The sequence below is a fragment of the Procambarus clarkii genome, chromosome 9 (assembly GCF_040958095.1).
Source record: "Procambarus clarkii isolate CNS0578487 chromosome 9, FALCON_Pclarkii_2.0, whole genome shotgun sequence".
NCBI lineage: Eukaryota > Metazoa > Arthropoda > Malacostraca > Decapoda > Cambaridae > Procambarus > Procambarus clarkii.
Window position 1 is genome coordinate 36,394,237 of NC_091158.1, and position 27,639 is coordinate 36,421,875.

Here is a 27,639-nt window from a genome sequence, read left to right on the forward strand (position 1 = left end):
GCTGTGACTCCCCACTCTCTCCTCATGAGATATGATCTCCTCAATCCCCTATGACTTATTAGTATTACCTTCTACCCTGTCCACAGCAGTGGTTCTTGGTTCTCTCTCTCTCTCTCTCTCTCTTCTTCTGTACTATTTCATGGGAAGCCTCACTTGGACAAGGGCAAACACCAGCAAATTGGAATATATTTACTGGACTGAGCACATACACAATACATACACACATATAATAATAATGAATCCTATACTCTATACTATTACAATCAGGTTGCACTCCAACACAATCAGAACTCTATCATCAGCTTATCAAGTGGTATCCTATCTTCTGATTCACCACCTGATATTACCAACCTCCTCAAGTAGATCAAGTCTTATAATACAATGTTGTACTATCAGCAAGAGAATATATATATATTTATAAACATGTACAAGGAAAATCAGTGTATGAGTGCAATAACATATATATATCAGTATAAACGTTCCTTGATACACAACAATGACCAATCGATCACCCTATCGGTCCTAGAACACATACATCTGTAGGTAATCCAGCCTACGACTGCAACTCTATGCTTCAGTATAAACTCCTTGGTACAAAAATGGCAAACAATCACTCACCTTTCACTGCGTCTTACACGCTAAAGCCAAACACTCTATCACCTCCCTACAAGTGATCATTTAGAACTTCCCTTCCACATCTGGAAGTTCACTACCCTGATATCTTCAGGTTCTTCCGGGCTTATCTACCAGGATCCTCTGCAGCTCCTCCAGGCTGCTACCACGAAGTTTCCTTGGGCAACTATGGTGCTTCACTACCTCTACTAGGTTCCTCCACAGCTCTCCTGGCTGCTACACCATGAAGTTCAGTCGAGCAACTATGGTGCTTCACCACCTCTACAGAAGCATGTGACACTCCTCTTCACTGCTTCTCCTCACAGCTCGAGGTCCTCTCCTCCACTACCTTGGAGTCTCATCAACTACTCCTTCTGTGCTGGATTCGAAGTTCTCAGCAACTTCTTCCCCAAAGACAAACCTGCAACCCATTGACACTCCAATAAAAATGTTGCCCCTTAAACACACAAACAAAAATAACCACACAATATGTTTGCTTCCAACATCTATCTGCTCTCTACATACTGTGAGAGTGGACTCCCCCGTTTTGAGCTGGTCCATGCTCCACCTCGCCCGGCGGGCCTCACTCTGCGAGGGGCCTCCGCCGTCGGGAGCAGGGTTGCCAGATTGGGCTACAAGTAGCGAATTGGGCTACTTTTGAGAGCCCCACGCTCCCATATTTTTAATTTCGCTACTTGCGACTTTTTGGGCTAGTTTAAAAGCAAGTTGGGCTACTTTGGGATATTAATATTAAGAAACTCAATGATGAATATTTATGCTTTAATAATATAATCTGTACAAATCACAGCCGAGTCCAACAGCCTGATTGACTAGACCACTTACCGCAGGAGAGCCCTGGTCAGAGACCGGCCCCTGGGGACATTGATCCTAGGAACCTTTGAAAGAAAAAGTAACCGCAAGGCAAGGTAATCCTCCCCAGGATTACCTTGATTCGATTAGAATAGATTTCCCAACCTTAATTGTTAATAATACTTCATCCCAAAAGCTACACCTGGTTCCACAGATCTTCATTAAGGGGAGAAAGTTATCTAGAAATTTACAGATTGATAAATGATGGGAAAGATCCCTTACAGTTAATACTTTTGTCAGGAAGACGATGGTTGGCAACGAGCGGTAGTGTAAAGCGGCCGTTGGATCAGTGGGGTTCTCTAACAACTCATTACCAAATAGCTTTTTCCTCTTGTGATAAATATGTTGCAAGGCAACTATTTTCAATGTACGCTGATCCCTCCAATAAGCTATATTTCACATGTCTCAAACCAATCCTAAATGATTTTGAAAGGATGAATTTACTTTATCAAAAGATGAAGCAGATCAGTATAGCCTTCACACTGTCTTAGAAAACTTCACTCTTGGAATACTCAGAAGAATCTTTCGTCCTCATCATGCAAAGCTTCATGTTAATTTGGACTACAATTCTATGTATCTGCGCCTGGAGAAAGTTGACTTTGGTTACGAATTTTCAACACTTCAAGCCACTAACAGACAAAACAATTTTACAACCCAGGAAAAGTTTCAAAATGTTCAAGAAAGATGTGATCATTTTTTAATGAAAGCTTGCAAATAGCTTCTTTCTCGTATTCTAAGTAATGCTGAAACTATAAAAAAAGGTGAAAAATCCGTTACCTATCATATGCCTTAGCTTACATGGCCACCATTTTCAGAACTTCCATTAGTATTAGCTGACCAATCTAAGCTTAGTGAAATTGAAAGTCAGTGGCGCCTACTGTTAACCATTGACTAGTCCAACATTTGTAAGGGACAAATTCTGACATCTGAATCGTCATTTTAGACCAAGACAATAACTGTCAAGAACACTGCTGGCGATCCCATACTGATTGACCTCGCTGAGTTTGTGTTGAAAATATACAGCTTGCCAATCAGTAATGCCCTGGTTGAACGGATATTTTCGAGAGTAACGTCTGTGAAAACTAAACTGAGAAATCTTGAATGGGAATGGGACTTGAGCTTTTGACATCAGTCTTGAGAATCAAAACATATCTTGAAGAAAATGTAACTTGTTGCTCGTCATTTGAACCACTCGTGTCAATGCTTAAATATGAATCTGCAATATACAAGAACGAGGTTGTGGATGCAGATCAAGATCTTGGTAATCTTCAACTGTAAACACTTGGAAGGACTCCACACCCATTAAGCTTCAAACAGTAAATATTGGTAAGTTATCCTATTATCATATTGGTTAAATATATATATATATGCAGAGATAATGTTAATAAAATAATTAAAATCGTTTAATGTACTCTATATATCATAATAGATTACTTTGAAACCCGTATCAGTTACTAAACAAAAAATTGGGCTACGATGACCAGACCAAATTGGGCTACTCTTATTACAAATGCGCTACTTTTAGACCGTCAGCTCGCTACTTTTAGCAATTTGAATCTGGCAACCCTGGTCAGGAGCTCTGTCACCTGCCAGTGCTCAGAGAGGATGGACATCGCTCCGTGTTCCTCCCTCTCCACTTTCTTATTTTAGGCCACCTGCCTTATCAAAACATGTCTAACTTATCAATAAACATAGCTGCTGTCGCTGGGCACATGACCAACTACAAGCAATCACTATGAACTGGCTTAAATCGTGCTTACCACAGATTGTCTGGTTGAGGGTGCTCCTCCCTCTGACAGAGCCTGGTCAGGGCACTCCAACGGCCCACGATAATGTCTCTGGGCGGCTTAATAAACACTCCTCACCGTCCAGAACTTGAGACCACAACGTTCCCAGCTCAGTTCCACAGCTGGCACGTCTGCACACTTCTCTTCTCTTGGAGATATATCACTAGGGGTTCCTTTCTGACGGGAGCTCGAACGGAGCGCGGCTTCCCCCTGCGATGTTTGGCGCTCAAGTGAGGTCAAAGCCCTCCAGAAGCGAGCCTCACGCCTCCAGCAAATTATCCACATCTCCTAACCAGTCATTTATCTTTCTTATTCACTTCCCATAATCTTAAACTCAGTGTAAAATTTACCCAATTATTTTTACATATGAATCTTCATGTCTGTATTTCCGACCTCCTAGTCAGGTCAGGCTTGATAGAATAATTCTCAAAAGGGAGACTTGTTTTTCGGCTAACCTGGGATCATAACACTACGTTATTGTGTGGTTGTAGATAAGTTGATACAACTTACTGCACAACTTTGGCTAAACAATTTTGAGACCGTGTGGCAACCTTAAATGTTGCATAAAAATCGTTTTCCCGATTGATGGAATATATTTAAAAAATGTAGAAATATATTACAAATATATTTCTACATATACTAGAAATAAAACTGAAGCATAATAAAAGGTAGGTTAAAAATATTTAATTCATTACTTTCACTTAATGGAGAATCCATGGTAGTGGTGGTGGAATTGTTGCTGGGTTGTGGTTGGTGGCAGTGGTGGTAGGTTGTGATTGGTGGCAGTGGTGGGTGATGTTTATTGTTAGTGGTAGTGGTTGGTTCTAGTGGTGGTTAATAGTTGTGGTTGGTGGTGGTGGTGGTTGATTGCTGTAGTTGGAATTGTGGTGGCAGATAGTTGTGATTAGTGGTAGTGGTGGTTAATGTTAATGGTGGTTTATGGTATTCGTGGTTGATAGCTCTGGTGGTTGATGTCTGTGATGGTTGATGGCTAAGGTGGTTGATGCTGGTGGTAGTTAATGGTTGTGGTGGTTGATGGTAGTGTTTGTTGATGGTTGTGGTGGTTGATGGTAGTGTTTGTTGATGGTTGTGGTGGTTGATGGTTGTGGTGGTTGATAGTTGTGGTGGTTGATGGTAGTGTTGATGGTTATGGTGGTTAATGGTAGTGTTTGTCTATAGTTGTGGTGGTTGATGGTAGTATTTGTCGATGGTAGTGTTTGTTGATGGTAGTGTTTGTTGATGGTAGTGTTGATGGTTATGGTGGTTGATGGTTATGGTGGTTGATGGTTGTGGTGGTTGATGGTTGTGGTGGTTGATGGTTATGGTGGTTGATGGTAGTGTTGATGGTTATGGTGGTTGATGGTAGTGTTGATGGTTATGGTGGTTGATGGTTATGGTGGTTGATGGTAGTGTTGATGGTTATGGTGGTTGATGGTAGTGTTGATGGTTATGGTGGTTGATGGTAGTGTTGATGGTAGTGGTGGTTGATGGTAGTGTTTGTTGATGGTAGTGGTGGTTGATGGTATTGTTTGTTGATGGTAGTGGTGGTTGATGGTATTGTTTGTTGATGGTAGTGGTGGTTGATGGTATTGTTTGTTGATGGTAGTGGTGGTTGATGGTAATGTTTATTGATAGTTGTGGTGGTTGATGGTTGTGGTGGTTGATTGTTGTGGTGGTTAATGGTTGTGGTGGTTGATTGTTGTGGTGGTTAATGGTTGTGGTGGTTGATTGTTGTGGTGGTTAATGGTTGTGGTGGGTGATTGTTGTGGTGGGTGTGGTTGGGGGGTTAATTGCAGTGGTGGTTGTTGTGGTTCGTGATAGTAGTGGTTGATTGTTGTACTTTATGTAGTAGCGATTGTTGGTTATAGTTCGCGTGGGTGCTGGTTTATTGTGGTGTTTGGTGGTAGTGGTGGTTGATAGTGGTAGTGGTAGTTGATTGTTGAGGTTGTTGGTGGTGGTTTATGGTTGTTGGTGGTTGATAGTTGTGGTTAATGGTAGTGGTTGTTGATAGTAGTGGTTGAGGGCAGTGGTAGATGGTGGTTGTGGTCGTTTGTGGTTGACTGTACTGGTAGTTGTTGAAGTTCGTGATATTGGTGGTTGATTGTTATATTTTGTTGTAGTGTTGGTTGATTATATTTGGCAGTAGTGGTGTTTGATTGTTGTTGGAGGTAGGGGTGGTTGATTGTTGTGGTTGGTGGTGGTTTATGGTTGTTGTTGATAGTAGTGGTGGTTGATTGTTGTGGTTGTTGATGATTGAGGTGGTTGATGATTGTTTAGGTTGATGGTTATTGATGGTTATGGTTATTGATAGTAGTTGAAATTGAAATTGAAATAAGTTTATTGAGGTAAAATACACACAAAGGGATGAGGTAGCTCAAGCTATTCTCACCCCGTTCAGTACAACGTGTTCATACATATATAGACACACATCACAAACAATAAACATATTACCGAACATTCTGAGAGATAAACATATACATTTCCTCCTTTACACAAGTAGTATGGTATCAGACGTACACACAAATACTATTATGACCGAGGTATACTGTATAGACAATTTGCAAGAAACATGCAGATAATGCAACATGCAGATAGTCTTGGTGCAAAATTCTTATATCTCTCAAGAATATATTAACCTTTCCGTTGTGACACATCCAGGCTATTTGTTCAGGAACAGTCCTTATCTCAGTGTTTCTATATACATTAATCAACGGACAATCAAGAACATAATGGGCAAGGGTGTGAGACCTTAACATACCACATAGTTTACACCTCGTGTCATTATCATGAACATCTATCCCATATTCCCAGTAATATTTGTACCCAAGCCTGAGCCGCATGTACACAGAGTCACTCCAAGCATTTCTCCTTTTACCGTAAGTGAAATGAGTGTTTAGACTCACATACATGTAGTGTTGCATGGTTTGGCTTCTCTCATACATTATATCTCTCCTCTCCACTTCTGCCTGTGGCTGAATATTTCTGATTTTGCTTCTTATTTGTCTCATTGTGAATTCACATTCGATGTCAACTTGTGGTTTTAATGTGGCACGTTTGGCCAAGTCATCCGCCACCTCTGTTGTTTATAGTATGTGTGAGTGATTTAGATTCAGGTTTGAGTAGCAACGTTTGCGGATTTGCCGATGATGCGAAGGTCGGTAGGGAGGTTGATTCGGAGGAGGACTCACTATCACTTCGGGTTGGTCTGGATAGGGTTTTGAGGTGGTCGAATGATTGGAAGGTGCAGTTTGGTGCTGATGAATGTGGGGTTCTGGGGCTGGGTAGTGATGATGGAGTTGCAGGATACGAGCTGGATGGTGTTGAGATTGCGAGGTCGGATTGCGAGAGGGATCTGGGAGTTGTGATTGGTAGGAATTTGGAACGGAAGGATCAATGCATGAATGTTCGTGGTGGGGCGAATGGGACGCTGGGATTTGTTAGTCGGAGCGTTGGTGACGGGACACCTGGTGTGGTTCTTGAGCTGTATCTTGCTCTGGTTGGGCCCCGTTTGGATTGTGCAGTTCAGTTTTGGTCGCCGTATTGTACAGTGGATGTAGATTCACTTGAACGTGTCCAGCGTGGGATGACTGAGTTGGTTCCCCAAGTTGGAGGTCTTTCATGTGAAGAAAGATTAACAGGGCTTCAGCTGCATTCACTGGAAAGGCGAAGAGTTGTTGGTGACATGATAGAGGTTTGCAGGTGGATGAATGGACGTGACAGGGGGGATATTAATAGGGTATTAATAATATCAACACAAGACAGAACACGAAACAATGGGTATAAATTGAATAAGTTTAGATTTAGGAAAGACTTGGGTAAATACTGGTTCAGTAACAGGGTTGTTGATTTGTGGAACCAATTGCCGCGTAACGTGGTGGAGGTGGTGTCCCTCGATTGTTTCAAGCGCAGGTTGGACATGTATATGAGTGGGATTGGGTGGTTATAGAATAGGAGCTGCCTCGTATGGGCCAATAGGCCTTCTGCAGTTACCTTTGTTCTTATGTTCTTATGTTCTCGTTGAGCACTATTCCAACATGAGATGGAATCCACATGAATTTCACATTGTGACCTTTTAGCTGTATCTCAGTTATCCTTTTCTTACAATCCTAAACTATGGACATGAAGACTGGGTTTTGACTGTTTAAGGAATCCAGTGTTCCTCGGCTATCAACAAATACAAAAACATCTTTGTCGTCATGACGTACTTCCTCCAAACACGCCAGAATGGCCTGCAGTTGAGCACTGAAAGTAATGGTGGTTAGTTGTTGTAGTTAGAGGAGGAGGTCGAGGAGGAAGGAGGAGGAGTAAGGAGGAGAAAGAGGAGGTAGGAGAAGGTTGCGGAGGAAGAAGGTCAAGGAAGAAAGAGGAGAAGGTCAAGGAGGAAGGAGAAGGTCAAGGAGGAAGGAGAAGGTCAAGGAGGAAGGAGAAGGTCAAGGAAGAACGAGGAGAAGACCGAGGAGGAGAAGTTGTTGGTGGTGGCTGTTGGTTGTTGTTAGTGGATATTGATGGTTGAAGAACATAGAAGGATTAGGAAAAATAAGGAAGGCAGGAACGAGAAGGAAGTTTAAGGTAGGAGTAGGAAGATTACGGAAGGAGGAAGAAAAATATGGAAGCAGTGGTGTGTGGCAGTGGTGGAGAGTGGTGTGTGGCAGTGGTGGAGAGTGGTGTGTGTGACAGTGGTGGAGAGTGGTGTGTGGCAGTGGTGGAGAGTTGTGTGTGGCAGTGGTGGAGAGTGGTGTGTGACAGTGGTGGAGAGTGGTGTGTGGCAGTGGTGGAGAGTGGTGTGTGGCAGTGGTGGAGAGTGGTGTGCGTGACAGTGGTGGAGAGTGGTGTGTGGCAGTGGTGGAGAGTGGTGTGTGGCAGTGGTGGAGAGTGGTGTGTGACAGTGGTGGAGAGTGGTGTGTGGCAGTGGTGGAGAGTGGTGTGTGACAATGGTGGAGAGTGGTGTGTGGCAATGATGGAGAGTGGTGTGTGACAGTGGTAGAGAGTGGTGTGTGGCAGTGGTGGAGAGTGGTGTGTGACAGTGGTGGAGAGTGGTGTGTGTGACAGTGGTGGAGAGTGGTGTGTGGCAGTGGTGGAGAGTGGTGTGTGACAGTGGTGGAGAGTGGTGTATGACAGTGGTGGAGAGAGGTGTGTGACAGTGGTGGAGAGTGGTGTGTGTGACAGTGGTGGAGAGTGGTGAATGACAGTGGTGGAGAGTGGTGTGTGACAGTGGTGGAGAGTGGTGTATGACAGTGGTGGAGAGTGGTGTGTGGCAGTGGTGGAGAGTGGTGTGTGACAGTGGTGGAAAGTGGTGTGTGGCAGTGGTGGAGAGTGGTGTGTGACAGTGGTGGAGAGTGGTGTGTGGCAGTGGTGGAGAGTGGTGTGTGACAGTGGTGGAGAGTAATGTGTGGCAATGGTGGAGAGTGGTGTGTGACAGTGGTAGAGAGTGGTGTGTGGCAGTGGTGGAGAGTGGTGTGTGACAGTGGTGGAGAGTGGTGTGTGGCAGTGGTGGAGAGTGGTGTGTGGCAGTGGTGGAGAGTGGTGTGTGACAGTGTTGGAGAGTGGTGTGTGGCAGTGGTGGAGAGTGGTGTGTGGCAGTGGAGGAGAGTGGTGTGTGGCAGTGGTGGAGAGTGGTGTATGACAGTGGTGGAGAGTGGTGTATGACAGTGGTGGAGAGTGGTGTGTGACAGTGGTGGAGAGCGGTGTATGACAGTGGTGGAGAGTGGTGTGTGGCAGTGGTGGAGAGTGGTGTGTGAGACAGTGGTGGAGAGTGGTGTATGACAGTGGTGGAGAGTGGTGTGTGGCAGTGGAGGAGAGTGGTGTGTGGCAGTGGTGGAGAGTGGTGTGTGACAGTGGTGGAGAGTGGTGTGTGGCAGTGGAGGAGAGTGGTGTGGGGCAGTGGTGGAGAGTGGTGTGTGACAGTGGTGGAGAGTGGTGTGTGGCAGTGGTGGAGAGTGGTGTGTGGCAGTGGTGGAGAGTGGTGTGTGACAGTGGTGGAGAGTGGTGTGTGTGACAGTGGTAGAGAGTGGTGTGTGGCAGTGGTGGAGAGTGGTGTGTGACAGTGGTGGAGAGTGGTGTGTGTGACAGTGGTGGAGAGTGGTGTATGACAGTGGTGGAGAGTGGTGTGTGACAGTGGTGGAGAGTGGTGTGTGTGACAGTGGCGGAGAGTGGTGTATGATAGTGGTGGAGAGTGGTGTGTGACAGTGGTGGAGAGCGGTGTATGACAGTGGTGGAGAGTGGTGTGTGGCAGTGGTGGAGAGTGGTGTGTGAGACAGTGGTGGAGAGTGGTGTGTGACAGTGGTGGACAGTGGTGTGTGACAGTGGTGTGTGACAGTGGTGGAGAGTGGTGTATGACAGTGGTGGAGAGTGGTGTGTGGCAGTGGTGGAGAGTGGTGTGTGACAGTGGTGGAGAGTGGTGTGTGGCAGTGGTGGAGAGTGGTGTGTGACAGTGGTGGAGAGTGGTGTGTGGCAATGGTGGAGAGTGGTGTGTGACAGTGGTGGAGAGTGGTGTGTGACAGTGGTGGAGAGTGGTGTATGGCAGTGTTGGAGAGTGGAGTGTGGCAGTGGTGGAGAGTGGAGTGTGGCAATGGTGGAGAGTGCTGTGTGGCAGTGGTGGAGAGTGGTGAGGGGCAGTGGTGGAGAGTGGTGTGTGGCAGTGGTAGAGAGTGGTGTGTGGCAGTGGTGGAGAGTGGTGTGTGACAGTGGTGGAGAGTGGTGTGTGACAGTGGAGGAGACTGGTGTGTGACAGTGGTGGAGAGTGGTGTGTGACAGTGGTGGACAGTGGTGTGTGACAGTGGTGGAGAGTGGTGTATGACAGTGGTGGAGAGTGGTGTGTGGCAGTGGTGGAGAGTGGTGTATGACAGTGGTGGAGAGAGGTGTGTAACAGTGGTGGAGAGTGGTGTGTGTGACAGTGGTGGAGAGTGGTGAATGACAGTGGTGGAGAGTGGTGTGTGACAGTGGTGGAGAGTGGTGTATGACAGTGGTGGAGAGTGGTGTGTGACAGTGGTGGAGAGTGTTGTGTGGCAGTGGTGGAGAGTGGTGTGTGGCAGTGGTGGAGAGTGGTGTGTGGCAGTGGTGGAGAGTGGTGTGTGACAGTGTTGGAGAGTGGTGTGTGGCAGTGGTGGAGAGTGGTGTGTGACAGTGGTGGAGAGTGGTGTGTGACAGTCGTGGAGAGTGGTGTGTGACAGTGGTGGAGAGTGTTGTGTGGCAGTGGTGGAGAGTGGTGTGTGGCAGTGGTGGAGAGTGGTGTGTGGCAGTGGTGGAGAGTGGTGTGTGACAGTGTTGAAGAGTGGCGTGTGGCAGTGGTGGAGAGTGGTGTAGGGCAGTGGTGGAGAGTGGTGTGTGGCAGTGGTGGAGAGTGGTGTGTGGCAGTGGTGGAGAGTGGTGTGTGGCAGTGGTGGAGAGTGGTGTGTGGCAGTGGTGAAGAGTGGTGTGTGACAGTGGTGGAGAGTGGTGTGTGACAGTCGTGGAGAGTGGTGTGTGTGACAGTGGTGGAGAGTGGTGTATGACAGTGGTGGAGAGTGGTGTGTGGCAGTGGTGGAGAGTGGTGTGTGACAGTGGTGGAGAGTGGTGTGTGTGACAGTGGTAGAGAGTGGTGTGTGACAGTGGTGGAGAGTGGTGTGTGACAGTGGTGGAGAGTGGTGTGTGTGACAGTGGTGGAGAGTGGTGTATGACAGTGGTGGAGAGTGGTGTGTGACAGTGGTGGAGAGTGGTGTGTGTGACAGTGGTGGAGAGTGGTGTATGATAGTGGTGGAGAGTGGTGTGTGACAGTGGTGGAGAGTAGTGTATGACAGTGGTGGAGAGTGGTGTGTGGCAGTGGTGGAGAGTGGTGTGTGAGACAGTGGTGGAGAGTGGTGTGTGACAGTGGTGGACAGTGGTGTGTGACAGTGGTGTGTGACAGTGGTGGAGAGTGGTGTATGACAGTGGTGGAGAGTGGTGTGTGGCAGTGGTGGAGAGTGATGTGTGACAGTGGTGGAGAGTGGTGTGTGGCAGTGGTGGAGAGTGGTGTGTGACAGTGGTGGAGAGTGGTGTGTGGCAATGGTGGAGAGTGGTGTGTGACAGTGGTAGAGAGTGGTGTGTGGCAGTGGTGGAGAGTGGTGTGTGACAGTGGTGGAGAGTGGTGTATGGCAGTGTTGGAGAGTGGAGTGTGGCAGTGGTGGAGAGTGGAGTGTGGCAGTGGTGGAGAGTGCTGTGTGGCAGTGGTGGAGAGTGGTGAGGGGCAGTGGTGGAGAGTGGTGTGTGGCAGTGGTAGAGAGTGGTGTGTGGCAGTGGTGGAGAGTGGTGTGTGACAGTGGTGGAGAGTGGTGTGTGACAGTGGAGGAGACTGGTGTGTGACAGTGGTGGAGAGTGGAGTGTGGCAGTGGTGGAGAGTGGTGTGTGACAGTGGTGGAGAGTGGTGTGTGACAGTGGTGGAGAGTAGTGTATGACAGTGGTGGAGAGTGGTGTGTGGCAGTGGTGGAGAGTGGTGTGTGAGACAGTGGTGGAGAGTGGTGTGTGACAGTGGTGGACAGTGGTGTGTGACAGTGGTGTGTGACAGTGGTGGAGAGTGGTGTATGACAGTGGTGGAGAGTGGTGTGTGGCAGTGGTGGAGAGTGATGTGTGACAGTGGTGGAGAGTGGTGTGTGGCAGTGGTGGAGAGTGGTGTGTGACAGTGGTGGAGAGTGGTGTGTGGCAATGGTGGAGAGTGGTGTGTGACAGTGGTAGAGAGTGGTGTGTGGCAGTGGTGGAGAGTGGTGTGTGACAGTGGTGGAGAGTGGTGTATGGCAGTGTTGGAGAGTGGAGTGTGGCAGTGGTGGAGAGTGGAGTGTGGCAGTGGTGGAGAGTGCTGTGTGGCAGTGGTGGAGAGTGGTGAGGGGCAGTGGTGGAGAGTGGTGTGTGGCAGTGGTAGAGAGTGGTGTGTGGCAGTGGTGGAGAGTGGTGTGTGACAGTGGTGGAGAGTGGTGTGTGACAGTGGAGGAGACTGGTGTGTGACAGTGGTGGAGAGTGGAGTGTGGCAGTGGTGGAGAGTGGTGTGTGACAGTGGTGGAGAGTGGTGTGTGACAATGGTGGAGAGTAGTGTGTGGCAGTGGTGGAGAATGGTGTGTGACAGTGGAGGAGAGTGGTGTGTGACAGTGGTGGAGAGTGGTGTGTGACAGTGGTGGAGAGTGGCAGTGGTGGAGAGTGGTGTGTGACAGTGGTGGAGAGTGGTGTGTGGCAGTGTTGGAGAGTGGAGTGCGACACTGGTGGAGAGTGGTGTGTGGCAGTGGTGGAGAGTGGTGTGTGGCAGTGGTGGAGAGTGGTGTGTGACAGTGGTGGAGAGTGGTGTGTGTGACAGTGGTAGAGAGTGGTGTGTGGCAGTGGTCTGCCATAAAGTTTGAACAAAATAACATACATAATATTACAAATATACGATATACATATAATATTATAATATTAAACATATAAATATATATACATATATATTGTTACAAATATACAATATACATATAATATTATAAATATATAGATATATACAACAAAACAAGGCAATATGGGAGTAAATAAACAAATTTGTGGCCACTGTAACAACTTCTTAAAGACGAAGGTAACGGGAATTGAATGTTATATGTGTAAGACTAGATTCCATTCGGCTTGTACAGGAGTGAGTAACACTACGGCACTGAGAGATGGCCACTTGCTCTGGGTGTGTAAAAATGACCTGCCAGCTTGGAATATCCTAAAAAACCTTCTAGATAACATGACGCATGAACGGAAAACATCATTCATTGGAAGCCTACCAGCCATCCAGAAGGAGTGGGAAAGGAACAACAATTCTAATATACAAGGGGCGGAGGCTATAGTCAGGGATGAAACTGAGGCTGAAACTCAGGAAGTTGCAAACTCTGACTCAGTAGGCCTGGATGTAGATGACAGTAAACTAGAAAGTGTACCTGACAGCTCGATAGGTACAGACACCACGACGGTTCTCGATAGAGCAATTCAGAACAGAAGGACAGACTTATGCAAATTTTATGCAAAGGGCATATGCAGACATAGATATGCTGGTAATAAGAAAGGATTAGAATGCAGTTACCAACATCCCAAAAAATGTTTAAATATGCTTAGGAAAGGTGAGTGTCGATTTGGATCAATATGTAGGTTTTTCCATCCTGACATGTGCCAAACCTCACTGGAGGACAGAAAATGCTATGACCTTAGCTGCCCACACTTTCACGTGAAAGGCACGGAACGCTACATAAAGAGTGGCAAGCAGGATAATGAATTTGGAGGAAACTCTATAAATTTTTTATACCAGACCGGCAGAGAATTCAAAAGGAGCAGCATGGAGAGTGTATGGGACTGGATGACAGATCCACTGGCATTCCAGAATTACAGATACAATTACCCACCGAAAGGGAACTACAACTACGACAGAAAACTGCCCTACAAAAATCAGTACTGGTCAGAACAAACTCATTATGTCCACGATTAATGGACGTGCCGAAAAAGTCTCCCATTCAAACTATCACTAATAGAGTAACCTCATTCATCTTTGCCAACATACAAGGACTGAAAACAAGAACAAACAACAAAGTACAGTTCATAAATGGCCTCCTCACGGAGTCAAATGCAGTATTTGGAGCTTTCACAGAAACCCATGCAGGGGAATTGTTGGACAGTGAGATCTGGATTCCAGGATATAACCTATACAGGTGTGATAGGAAAATTAGGTCACATGGAGGAGTGGGTCTGTATATTAGGGAAGACCTTGTATGCTCGGAGCTCCTAAACGTTACAAATGAGGTGGTAGAGGTACTGGGATTAAAAATAGAGAAAATAAATTTAGTGATTATACTAATATACAAACCGCCAGATGCAACGGCTGAGGAATTCACAGAACAGATAAGCAAAATAGAGAATAGCCTTGATAATTTGGAGAACCCGATACCTGATATTATTTTCCTAGGTGACTTCAACTTGCCTAGTCTCAGGTGGAAAATAGCAAACAATAATATTATACCAGGAAATCTATCAGGACCTAACCAACCACAGATTAGAGAACTACTTAGATTCTGTGACAAATTTTCACTCAATCAGCAGATATCGGAGCCAACGAGAAATGAAAATATTCTAGATCTGGTCTTTACGAACAATGAAGACATTATCAGAGACATTACGATATCAGATACCACATACTCAGATCACAAACTCATTGAAGTGCAAACGACCATCAATACTCAGAATAGACCTAAAACGTTGATAAAGCGAGAGGGGCTATTCAGTAAATTCAATTTTAATAATAAAAGGATAGACTGGGAGATAATAAACAGGGAACTTACAAACATTCCATGGGGAACTGTTCTAAATAATACAAGTCCTACAGAAGGAATAGAAAAACTTACTTCAGAAGCGTATCAAGTCTGTCTGAAACATGTTCCTTTGAAGAAAGCCAGAAAGAGATCTAACGTAGAAAGAGAACGCAGACGACACTATAAACGCAGGAAAAAAATAACGGAACTGCTTATGCAGACACGAATTTCCCGTCAAAGAAGGAATAATTTAAATAGGGAGATTGAAGAAATCGAGCGGAAATTGAAACACTCATATGAAACTGAAGAAAGGCAGTTAGAACAGAAAGCAATTCAGGAAATAAAGAAAAATCCAAAATATTTCTTCTCATATGCGAAATCAAAAGCAAAAACCACTGCCAGTATTGGACCTATTCGTACAAGTGAAGGTTCATACACGGAGGATGACAAAGAAATTAGTGAAATCCTAAAAAAGCAGTATGAGGACATGTTTAGCACTCCAATAAACAACATGAAGGTGGAAGATCCAGACATTTTCTTTATGCGGGATATTCAAACCCCGGTAAATATAACTGATATAAACACGAGCGCACTAAATTTTGAAAAAGAAATTGAAAACATGCCCATGCACTCGGCCCCAGGTCCAGACTCATGGAATTCAATATTTATAAAGAAATGCAAAGTGCCGGTAGCACAGGCACTCAGTATAGTGTGGAGGAAGAGCTTGGACACGGGGGAGATACCAGATGCACTTAAAGTAGCAGACATAGCCCCTCTACACAAGGGAGGGAGCAAAGCATTGGCAAAAAATTATAGACCAGTTACACTAACATCGCACATCATAAAAGTATTTGAGAGAGTGATTAGGAGTCAGGTCACCAATTTCATGGAGACCAATGACCTTCACAACCCAGGCCAACATGGATTTCGAGCGGGAAGATCGTGCCTCTCACAGCTACTTGAGCACTACGACAAAGTCACTGAGGCATTAGAAGAGAAACAGAATGTTGATGTGATATACACGGACTTCGCAAAGGCCTTCGATAAATGTGACCATGGCGTGATAGCACACAAAATGAAGTCAATGGGAATAACCGGTAAAGTAGGACGCTGGATACTCAGTTTTCTGTCAAACAGGACTCAGCGAGTAACTGTCAACCATATAAAATCTAGTCCAAGTGCAGTGAAAAGCTCTGTACCTCAGGGTACAGTCCTTGCACCACTGCTTTTCCTTATTCTCATATCAGATATAGACAAAAATACAAGTCACAGCTTCGTATCATCCTTTGCAGATGACACAAAAATCAGTATGAAAATTACCTCGGCTGAGGACATTGAAAAACTTCAAGCTGATATTAATAAAGTTTTCGACTGGGCATCAGAAAATAACATGATGTTTAACAGTGATAAATTCCAGGTACTCAGGTACGGTAAAAATGAGGACCTTAAACATAATACAGAGTACAAAACACAATCAAATGTACCCATAGTAGGAAAACAGCATGTAAAGGATTTGGGAATAATAATGTCGGACGACCTAACGTTTAAGGAGCATAACCAAGCAAATATTGCGACAGCCAGAAAAATGATAGGATGGATTACGAGAACTTTCAAATCCAGGGATCCCATCACAATGGTTGTACTCTTCAAGGCACTTGTGTTGTCCCGTCTTGAGTACTGCTCAGTACTCACTTCCCCCTTCAAAGCAGGAGAGATTGCTGAAATAGAGGGAATACAGAGAACATATACGGCACGCATAGACGCAATAAAGCACCTAAATTATTGGGATCGTCTCAAAGCCCTCCAAATGTACTCACTAGAAAGAAGACGAGAGAGATATCAAATAATATACACCTGGAAGATACTGGAGGGCCAAGTACCAAATCTACACAGTAAAATAACAACGTACTGGAGTGAACGACATGGAAGAAAATGTAGAATAGAACCAATGAAGAGCAGAGGTGCCATAGGCACAATCAGAGAACACTGTATAAACATCAGAGGTCCGCGGTTGTTCAACGTCCTCCCAGCAAGCATAAGAAATATTGCCGGAACAACCGTGGACATTTTCAAGAGGAAACTAGATTTATTCCTCCAAGGAGTGCCGGACCAACCGGGCTGTGGTGGGTATGTGGGCCTGCGGGCCGCTCCAAGCAACAGCCTGGTGGACCAAACTCTCACAAGTCGAGCCTGGCCTCGGGCCGGGCTTGGGGAGTAGAAGAACTCCCAGAACCCCATCAACCAGGTATCAACCAGTGGTGGAGAGTGGTGTGTGACAGTGGTGGAGAGTGGTGTGTGTGACAGTGGTGGAGAGTGGTGTATGACAGTGGTGGAGAGTGGTGTGTGACAGTGGTGGAGAGTGGTGTGTGTGACAGTGGTGGAGAGTGGTGTATGATAGTGGTGGAGAGTGGTGTGTGAAAGTGGTGGAGAGTGGTGTATGACAGTGGTGGAGAGTGGTGTGTGGCAGTGGTGGAGAGTGGTGTGTGAGACAGTGGTGGAGAGTGGTGTGTGACAGTGGTGGACAGTGGTGTGTGACAGTGGTGTGTGACAGTGGTGGAGAGTGGTGTATGACAGTGGTGGAGAGTGGTGTGTGGCAGTGGTGGAGAGTGGTGTGTGACAGTGGTGGAGAGTGGTGTGTGGCAGTGGTGGAGAGTGGTGTGTGACAGTGGTGGAGAGTGGTGTGTGGCAATGGTGGAGACTGGTGTGTGACAGTGGTAGAGAGTGGTGTGTGGCAGTGGTGGAGAGTGGTGTGTGACAGTGGTGGAGAGTGGTGTATGGCAGTGTTGGAGAGTGGAGTGTGGCAGTGGTGGAGAATGGAGTGTGGCAGTGGTGGAGAGTGCTGTATGGCAGTGGTGGAGAGTGGTGAGGGGCAGTGGTGGAGAGTGGTGTGTGGCAGTGGTAGAGAGTGGTGTGTGGCAGTGGTGGAGAGTGGTGTGTGACAGTGGTGGAGAGTGGTGTGTGACAGTGGAGGAGACTGGTGTGTGACAGTGGTGGAGAGTGGAGTGTGGCAGTGGTGGAGAGTGGAGTGTGGCAGTGGTGGAGAGTGCTGTGTGGCAGTGGTGGAGAGTGGTGAGGGGCAGTGGTGGAGAGTGGTGTGTGGCAGTGGTGGAGAGTAGTGTGTGGCAGTGGTGGAGAGTGGTGTGTGACAGTGGAGGAGAGTGGTGTGTGACAGTGGTGGAGAGTGGTGTGTGACAATGGTGGAGAGTAGTGTGTGGCAGTGGTGGAGAGTGGTGTGTGACAGTGGAGGAGAGTGGTGTGTGACAGTGGTGGAGAGTGGTGTGTGACAGTGGTGGAGAGTGGTGTGTGACAATGGTGGAGAGTAGTGTGTGGCAGTGGTGGAGAATGGTGTGTGACAGTGGAGGAGAGTGGTGTGTGACAGTGGTGGAGAGTGGTGTGTGGCAGTGGTGGAGAGTGGTGAGGGGCAGTGGTGGAGAGTGGTGAGGGGCAGAGGTGGAGAGTGGTGAGGGGCAGTGGTGGAGAGTGGTGTATGAAAGTGGTGGAGAGTGGTGTGTGACAGTGGAGGAGAGTGGTGTGTGACAGTGGTGGAGAGTGGCAGTGGTGGAGAGTGGTGTGTGACAGTGGTGGAGAGTGGTGTGTGGCAGTGTTGGAGAGTGGTGTGTGGCAGTGTTGGAGAGTGGAGTGCGACACTGGTGGAGAGTGGTGTGTGGCAGTGGTGGAGAGTGGTGAGGGGCAGTGGTGGAGAGTGGTGAGGGGCAGAGGTGGAGAGTGGTGAGGGGCAGTGGTGGAGAGTGGTGTATGAAAGTGGTGGAGAGTGGTGTGTGGCAGTGGTGGAGAGTGGTGTGCGACAGTGGTGGAGAGTGGTGTGTGACAGTGGTTGAGAGTGGTGTGTGACAGTGGTGGAGAGTGGTGTGTGACAGTGGTGGAGAGTGGTGTTTGACAGTGGTGGAGAGTGGAGAGTGGCAGTGGTGGAGATTGGTGTATGACAGTGGTGGAGAGTGGTGTGTGGCAGTGGTGGAGAGTGGTGTGTGACAGTGGTGGAGAGTGGTGTTTGACAGTGGTGGAGAGTGGAGAGTGGCAGTGGTGGAGAGTGGTGTGTGGCAGTGGTGGAGAGTGGTGTGTGACAGTGGTGGAGAGTGGTGTGTGGCAGTGTTGGAGAGTGGTGAGGGGCAGTGGTGGAGAGTGGTGAGAGAAAGTGGTGGAGAGTGGTGTATGAAAGTGGTGGAAAGTGGTGTGTGGCTGTGGTGGAGAGTGGTGTGTGACAGTGGTGGAGAGTGGTGTGTGACAGTGGTGTGTGACAGTGGTGGAGAGTGGTATGTGACAGTACTGGAGAGTGGTGTGTGACAGTGGTGGAGAGTGGTGTGTGGCAGTGGTGGAGAGTGGTGTGTGGCAGTGGTGGAGAGTGGTGTGTGGCAGTGGTGGAGAGTGGTGTGTGACAGTGGTGGAGAGTGGTGTGTGACAGTGGTGGAGAGTGGTGTGTGACAGTGGTGGAGAGTGGTGTGTGACAGTGGTGGAGAGTGGTGTGTGACAGTGGTGGAGAGTGGTGTGTGACAGTGGTGGAGAGTGGTGTGTGACAGTGGTGGAGAGTGGTGTGTGACAGTGGTGGAGAGTGGTGTGTGACAGTGGTGGAGAGTGGTGTGTGACAGTGGTGGAGAGTGGTGTGTGACAGTGGTGGAGAGTGGTGTGTGAGTGTGGTGGAGAGTGGTGTGTGAGTGTGGGTGAGAGTGGTGTGTGACAGTGGTGGAGAGTGGAGAGTGGCAGTGGTGGAGAGTGGTGTGTGGCAGTGTTGGAGAGTGGAGTGTGACAGATGTGGAAAGTGGTGTGTGGCAGATGTGGAGAGTGGTGTGTGGCAGTGGTGGAGAGTGGTGAGGGGCAGTGGTGGAGAGTTGTGAGAGAAAGCTAGAGCTAGAGTTAAACACCCAATCTTAAACAAATAACACTTGAAATGCAAAAATGTCCACTTGAGAAATTAACTCTTGAAACGAGTAAATTCCCATATAAAAAAAAATCCTTTGAAATGCCTAAATACCCAATCTTTAATAAATAACATTTGAAATGCATAAATGGCCATTTGAGAAGTTAACTTTTGAAACGAACAAATGAAAGAGACGTTGATTGACGAAACACAAAAGACAAACATGAATAATTATATAAGTTACGTTATGTCGGGTTGTACTAGGTAAGTTAGAATACATCAGTTTGGGTTTGTAAGATTAAGTTGGTAATTTACTTTAAGTTAGGCTATGTTAAGTTAGTTTATTCAAATTAAGTTAGGTTATGCAAGTTAGGTTAGGTTAATTAAGTTAGGTTATGCAAGTTAAGTTAGGTTAAGATAGGTTAGGGGAGGTTAAGTAAGATAGGTTAGGTAAGTTAGGATAGGTTAAGTTAGGTAAGTTTGGTTAGGTAAGTTAGGTTAGGTAAGTTAGGTAAAGTAATGTAAGATAAGTTAGGTTAGGTTAGGTAAGTTAGGTTAGGTTAGGTAAGTTAGGTTAGGTTGTGCAAGTTATGTTAGGTTATGCAAGTTATGTTAGGATAGGTTAGGTAAGTAAGGATAGGTAAGTAAGGTTAGGTTATTTTAGGTAAGTTAGGTTAGGTTAGTTATGTTAGGTTAGGTTAGGTTATGCAAGTTAGGATGGGTATGTTAACTAAGTAACATTGGGTGGGGAGGATTGGTTATGTAGGTTTAAGCAGTGTTGTACAGAGAACGGTTTTAAAGGTAAAGTGTCTAAGAAAATATATTTTAACAGAAGTGCAAGTTTGATATGAAAAGCTGAACTAGTTGTATTTGGAGAGAAATTTTATGCCTGAAGATGTCTTAGAGAACAACAATGTTGTCTTAAAGTATAACCTAATGGAAGAAGGAGAGTTTCTTTGATGAACCAAGGTGACTTAGAGATCAACATTGACGAACGAAGGTGAGATAGAGATTACCTTTGATGACACTGAGAATGACTTTGATATCTTAGAGAATAACTTTTGATGTCTTAGAGAATAACTTTGATGAACAAAGATGTTTAGGAAAGTTTCTCTGATGAACGAAGGTGACTCTGAAAATAACTTTTGATAGCTCTTAGAATAACTTTGATGACTTTGAGAATGTCTTTGAGAACATGAGCAGTATTTTGTTAGCCCAGAGAATAACTTTTGATGACATAGAGAATAACGTTTTATGTCTTAGAGAACAACAATGATGGCCTAGAGAATAACTTTGATGAACGGAAGGTTACTTAGAGAATAACATTTCATGACTGAGAATAACTTTTTGTTGACTCCGAGAATGACTTTGATGTCTTAGAGATCAACTTTGATGACTTAGAGAATGACTATGATGTCTCTGAGAATAACTTTTTAAGGATGAAGATGTCTGAGAATAACTTTTGATAGCTCAGAATAACTTTTGTGGACATGAGAATATCTTTGGATAAATCTGAGAATAACTTTGATGTCTTTGAAAACAACTTTGATGAACGAGAGTGAGTTAGAGATTACCTTTGTTAACTCCGAGATTAACTTTGATGAACGAAAGTGAGTTAGAGATTACCTTTGATGACTCTAAGATTAACTGTGATGACTTTGAGAACAAGTTTGATGACTAAGATTAATTTTAACGTCTCTTGGAATAACTTTGATGACTCTGAGAATACCTTTGATGACTCTGAGAATAGCTTTTGGGTAGCTCTGAGAATAACTTTTGTGGACATGAGTAGTATTTTGATTGTGTCTTTGATGTATGAAGAGTAATTTTGATGTCTCGAAGAATAACTTTGACTATTTCTTACATAACGACATATAATTTTTTTACGAAAGTGCTGAAAAAGCTACATTTGACTATTTTTAGTTGAGGAAAGACATGAAAAATATGATGACAGTGATTATTTTAGTGCTCCACAAAGTATAAATGTCAGATAAGACAGCGATGATAAATATCTTTGGCTATTTTTTCTTACTTGACGACATATAATTTTAGTTACGAAAGTGCTGAAAGAAGTATCCTTGACTATTTTTTAGCGAAGTGAAAGGTTACTTTAGTTAAGAACAGTGTTGGAAAGAGGCTACACTTGACTATTTTCAGTTGAGAGAAGTGATAATTTCAGTTAAGAAAATGACAGGGAAACATGATGAAAGTAACTATTTTTAGTTGACAAAAACACGATGAACATGGCTTTTTCTGTTGATTGGCGGATAATTTTAGATAAGAAATGACCATGAAACATGATGAACACGGTTATTTTCTGTTGACTATGGAATAAGTTTAGTTAAGAAATGATGAAAGTGATTATTTTTTAGTTGATTGACGATGGATAAAGTTAGTTATAAACAGTGTTAGAAAGTTTCCTTTGACAATTTTTAGCTAAGAGAAAGTTATTTTAGTTAAGAACGGTGTTGAACGAGGCTAATCCTGCCTATTTTACTTGATTGGATAATAAGTTTAGTTGAGAAATGACGAAAGTGACTATGTTTAGTTGACTGGCGAAAGATTTTAGTTAAGGAGCGTTAAATAACATGTAAGGGAATGAATGCAGAGAACATATGGGGAACATGGTAAAGAACATAGAAAACATGAAAGAAAAGTTAATGAATACAGTGAAACATGAATACTGAGTATAAACGTTGTAAAGAGAACATGTGATGAACATGAAAACATAGAAAATATGACTAGAATTTGTAGAGAACAAAATGAGACTAAGAGAAAGATCACAGAAAAAATGGAGATACTTGTGAAAATATGAACTGAATGGGACTGTGAACATTTGAAGAACATGGAGTGAACACGGATGAGAATACGAAGAACACCGTGAATATAGAGAAAATATGCAAATACAGTACGATTATTGAAGGTTTGGATAAGTTGGGGATGAGAAGGTAAGGGTGGGAAAGGGTAAGATGAGATGAGATGGAGGAAGGTGGGAGGGGGTGAAAGATAATTACACAGGTTGGGTTAGACGATTACTCTGGTAAAGAGTTAGGCTGGAGATGGACTTGATCGAATATATTTATGTCTGATGATCTAAGGCCGAGGAAATGGAGCTTGGCTAATGCCCTGAGTAATTTTACTACGTTAGAAATAAGGTGATCTTAAATCTCAGGTGATTTAGTTGGATAATAAAGAACTTGTACAAATGAGATAAGCGGGGAACAAGAGTTGAAACTCGGTAACTGAACTGGCTTTTTATTTACTATGTCTGAAACAATTACAGTAAAAATTTTAGGAAAATTGATGGTTATTTACAAAGATACGAGAGAGAACTAAAGTGGGGATGAGAGCTGGAGCTCGTTAACTGTTTTGATTTGATTTACTACGTTTGAAGTATGTCTGCTTTAAATTTCGGTGAAATTGGTCTGTTACTAACGATCTTGTACAAATGGACTAAGGTGGGGGACAAGAGCTAGAGTTAGATAATTGTTTGGATCCTATTTACTATGTCTGAAATACAGAGGGTATAAATTTCAGGGAAATTTGATAGGATATTACCGAAGACACGTGAGGGAAGTAAGGTGGGGGATGAGAGCTGGTGCTCGGTAACGGACTTGATCTTATTTACTGTGTCTGAAATACAGAGGGTTAAAATTTCAGGGAATTTGATTAGGTATTAACGATGATACGAGAGAGAGCTAAGGCGGAGGACAAGAGCTAGAGTTTGGTAAATGTGTTATCTTTACTTACTCAGTTAGAAGTATGGCGGGTTAAAATTTCATGAAAAATAATGGGTTAATAACGAAGATGTGCGAGGGAACTAAGGTGGAGGACAAGAGCTGGAGCTCGGTAACTAAATTACTGTATTGAACTACGTTTGAAAAACGACTGTTAAAATTTTTTAGGGGATTGGACAGTTAGTATTCAATATACGACAGGGGACTAAGGCTGGGAACATGAGCTAGAACTTGCTTACTGACTTGTTTATTTGCGTAAAACTGACTAGTTTAATGAAAAGGAGCCAACATTACGATGTACGGAATTATGAATGAACAATATGAAGGAGAGGGACGGTCCAGATATTATGGAGAAGATAAGATTATGGAGGTGACCTGTATGCGGCGTCTGGCTGGCAGTGCGGTGTAAAGTAAACACAGGTGACGAAGGAGGTAGGGAGGAGAGGGGGTGTGAGGTAGGAGCAGGAGATGCAGGGGGTTGGGGCATGGCAGGGTAATGATTCAGTTATATAGTTATATACTAGTTTCTAAGAAAGAATCCTACTTAAATGTTTACAGCCTAAATATCTGTTTATTCTTGGTATGATCTCTGAAAAAATTTGAATTTCTCCCATAAGAACTCCTAACAAATTCGTATGAACTAATTTTATCATAAGAACTTTAACAAACTTCTAAAATCTCAGAAATTATTTTCCTCATAAGAATTCCTTCATTCCAAATCACTGACTGCCCAAATTTACCTGAAAAACCCTGGGGAATATGGAGGATTTTTTTACCTGAAAACCCCATGCCATATGGAGGAATTTTCCCGAGAAAAAAAAAATCCCCTGTGCGTCTTACTCCCTACTACTGGAGTAGGGCAGTGGTGGAGAGTGGTGTGTGGCAGTGGTGGAGGGTGGTGTGAGACAGTGGTGGAGAGTGGTGTAGGGCAGTGGTGGAGAGTGGTGTGTGACAGTGGTGGAAAGTGGTGTGTGGCAGTGGTGAAGAGTGGTGTGCGACAGTGGTGGAGAGTGGTGTGTGGCAGTGGTGGAGAGTGGTGTGTGGCAGTGGTGGAGAGTGGTGTGTGCCAGTGGTGGAGAGTGGTGTAGGGCAGTGGTGGAGAGTGGTGTGTGGCAGTGGTGGAGAGTGGTGTGTGGCAGTGGTGGAGAGTGGTGTGTGACAGTGGTGGAGAGTGGTGTGTGGCAGTGGTGGAGAGTGGTGTGTGACAGTGGTGGAGAGTGGTGTAGGGCAGTGGTGGAGAGTGGTGTGAGACAGTGGTGGAGAGTGGTGTAGGGCAGTGGTGTGTGACAGTGGTGGAAAGTGGTGTGTGGCAGTGGGGAAGAGTGGTGTGTGACAGTGGTGGAGAGTGGTGTGTGGCAGTGGTGGAGAGTGGTGTGTGGCAGTGGTGGAGAGTGGTGTGTGACAGTGGTGGAGAGTGGTGTAGGGCAGTGGTGGAGAGTGGTGTGTGGCAGTGGTGGAGAGTGGTGTGTGGCAGTGGTGGAGAGTGGTGTGTGGCAGTGGTGGAGAGTGGTGTGTGACAGTGGTGGAGAGTGGTGTAGGGCAGTGGTGGAGAGTGGTGTGTGGCAGTGGTGGAGAGTGGTGTGTGGCAGTGGTGAAGAGTGGTGTGTGACAGTGGTGGAGAGTGGTGTGTGACAGTGGTGGAGAGTGGTGCGTGGCAGTGGTGGAGAGTGTGTAGGGCAGTGGTGGAGAGTGGTGTGTGGCAGTGGTGGAGAGTGGTGTGTGGCAGTGGTGGAGAGTGGTGTGTGACAGTGGTGGAGAGTGGTGTGTGGCAGTGGTGGAGAGTGGTGTAGGGCAGTGGTGGAGAGTGGTGTGTGACAGTGGTGGAGAGTGGTGTGTGGCAGTGGTGGAGAGTGGTGTGTGGCAGTGGTGGAGAGTGGTGTGTGGCAGTGGTGGAGAGTGGTGTGTGACAGTGGTGTGTGACAGTGGTGTGTGACAGTGGTGTGTGACAGTGGTGGAGAGTGGTGTGTGGCAATGGTGGAGAGTGGTGTGTGACAGTGGTAGAGAGTGGTGTGTGGCAGTGGTGGAGAGTGGTGTGTGACAGTGGTGGAGAGTGGTGTGTGACAGTGGTGGAGAGTGTTGTGTGGCAGTGGTGGAGAGTGGTGTGTGGCAGTGGTGGAGAGTGGTGTGTGACAGTGGTGAAGAGTGGTGTGTGGCAGTGGTGGAGAGTGGTGTAGGGCAGTGGTGGAGAGTGGTGTGTGGCAGTGGTGGACAGTGGTGTGTGGCAGTGGTTGAGTGGTGTAGGGCAGTGGTGGAGAGTGGTGTGTGGCAGTGGTGGAGAGTGGTGTATGGCAGTGGTGGAGAGTGGTGTGTGACAGTGGTGGAGAGTGGTGTGTGACAGTGGTGGAGAGTGGTGTGTGGCAGTGATGGAGAGTGGTGTGTGGCAGTGGTGGAGAGTGGTGTGTGGCAGTGGTGGAGAGTGGTGTGTGGCAGTGGTGGAGACTGGTGTGTGACAGTGGTGGAGAGTGGTGTGTGGCAGTGGTGGAGAGTGGTGTGTGGCAGTGGTGGAGAGTGGTGTGTGACAGTGCTGGAGAGTGGTGTAGGGCAGTGGTGGTGAGTGGCAGTGGTGGAGAGTGGTGTGTGGCAGTGGTGGAGAGTGGTGTGTGGCAGTGGTGGAGAGTGGTGTGTGGCAGTGGTGGAGAGTGGTGTGTGGCAGTGGTGGAGAGTGGTGTGTGGCAGTGGTGGAGAGTGGTATGTGGCAGTGGTGGAGAGTGGTGTGTGGCAGTGGTGGAGAGTGGTGTGTGGCAGTGGTGAAGAGTGGTGTGTGACAGTGGTGGAGAGTGGTGTGTGACAGTGGTGGAGAGTGGTGTGTGACAGTGGTGGAGAGTGGTGTAGGGCAGTGGTGGAGAGTGGTGTGTGGCAGTGGTGGAGAGTGGTGTGTGGCAGTGGTGGAGAGTGGTGTGTGACAGTGATGGAGAGTGGTGTGTGGCAGTGGTGGAGAGTGGAGTAGGGCAGTGGTGGAGAGTGGTGTGTGGCAGTGGTGGAGAGTGGTGTGTGACAGTGGTGGAGAGTGGTGTGTGGCAGTGGTGGAGAGTGGTGTGTGGCAGTGGTGGAGAGTGGTGTGTGGCAGTGGTGGAGAGTGGTGTGTGACAGTGGTGGAGAGTGGTGTGTGACAGTGGTGGAGAGTGGTGTGTGGCAATGGTGGAGAGTGGTGTGTGACAGTGGTAGAGAGTGGTGTGTGGCAGTGGTGGAGAGTGGTGTGTGACAGTGGTGGAGAGTGGTGTGTGACAGTGGTGGAGAGTGGTGTGTGGCAGTGGTGGAGAGTGGTGTGTGGCAGTGGTGGAGAGTGGTGTGTGACAGTGGTGGAGAGTGGTGTGTGACAGTGGTGGAGAGTGGTGTGTGGCAGTGGTGGAGAGTGGTGTAGGGCAGTGGTGGAGAGTGGTGTGTGGCAGTGGTGGAGAGTGGTGTGTGGCAGTGGTGGAGAGTGGTGTGTGGCAGTGGTGGAGAGTGGTGTGTGGCAGTGGTGGAGAGTGGTGTGTGACAGTGGTGGAGAGTGGTGTGTGGCAGTGGTGGAGAGTGGTGTGTGGCAGTGGTGGAGAGTGGTGTGTGACAGTGGTGGAGAGTGGTGTAGGGCAGTGGTGGAGAGTGGTGAGTGGCAGTGATGGAGAGTGGTGTGTGGCAGTGGTGGAGAGTGGTGTGTGGTAGTGGTGGAGAGTGGTGTGTGGCAGTGGTGGAGAGTGGTGTGTGGCAGTGGTGGAGAGTGGTGTGTGGCAGTGGTGGAGCGTGGTATGTGGCAGTGGTGGAGAGTGGTGTGTGGCAGTGGTGGAGAGTGGTGTGTGACAGTGGTGGAGAGTGGGGTAGGGCAGTGGTGGAGAGTGGTGTGTGGCAGTGGTGGAGAGTGGTGTGTGGCAGTGGTGGAGAGTGGTGTGTGGCAGTGGTGGAGAGTGGTGTGTGGCAGTGGTGGAGAGTGGTGTGTGGCAGTGGTGGAGAGTGGTGTGTAACAGTGGTGGAGAGTGGTGTAGGGCAGTGGTGGAGAGTGGTGTGTGGCAGTGGTGGAGAGTGGTGTGTGACAGTGGTGGAGAGTGGTGTGTGGCAGTGGTGGAGAGTGGTGTGTGGCAGTGGTGGAGAGTGGTGTGTGACAGTGGTGGAGAGTGGTGAGTGGCAGTGGTGGAGAGTGGTGTGTGGCAGTGGTGGAGAGTGGTGAGTGGCAGTGGTGGAGAGTGGTGAGTGGCAGTGGTGGAGAGTGGTGAGTGGCTAGTGGTGGAGAGTGGTGTGTGACAGTGGTGGAGAGTGGTGTGTGGCAGTGGTGGAGAGTGGTGAGTGGCAGTGGTGGAGAGTGGTGAGTGGCAGTGGTGGAGAGTGGTGTATGACAGTGGTGGAGAGTGGTGAGTGGCAGTGGTGGAGAGTGGTGAGTGGCAGTGGTGGAGAGTGGTGTGTGGCAGTGGTGGAGAGTGGTGAGTGGCAGTGGTGGAGAGTGATGAGAGGCAGTGGTGGAGAGTGGTGTGTGACAGTGGTGGAGAGTGGTGTGTGGCAGTGGTGGAGAGTGGTGAGTGGCAGTGGTGGAGAGTGGTGAG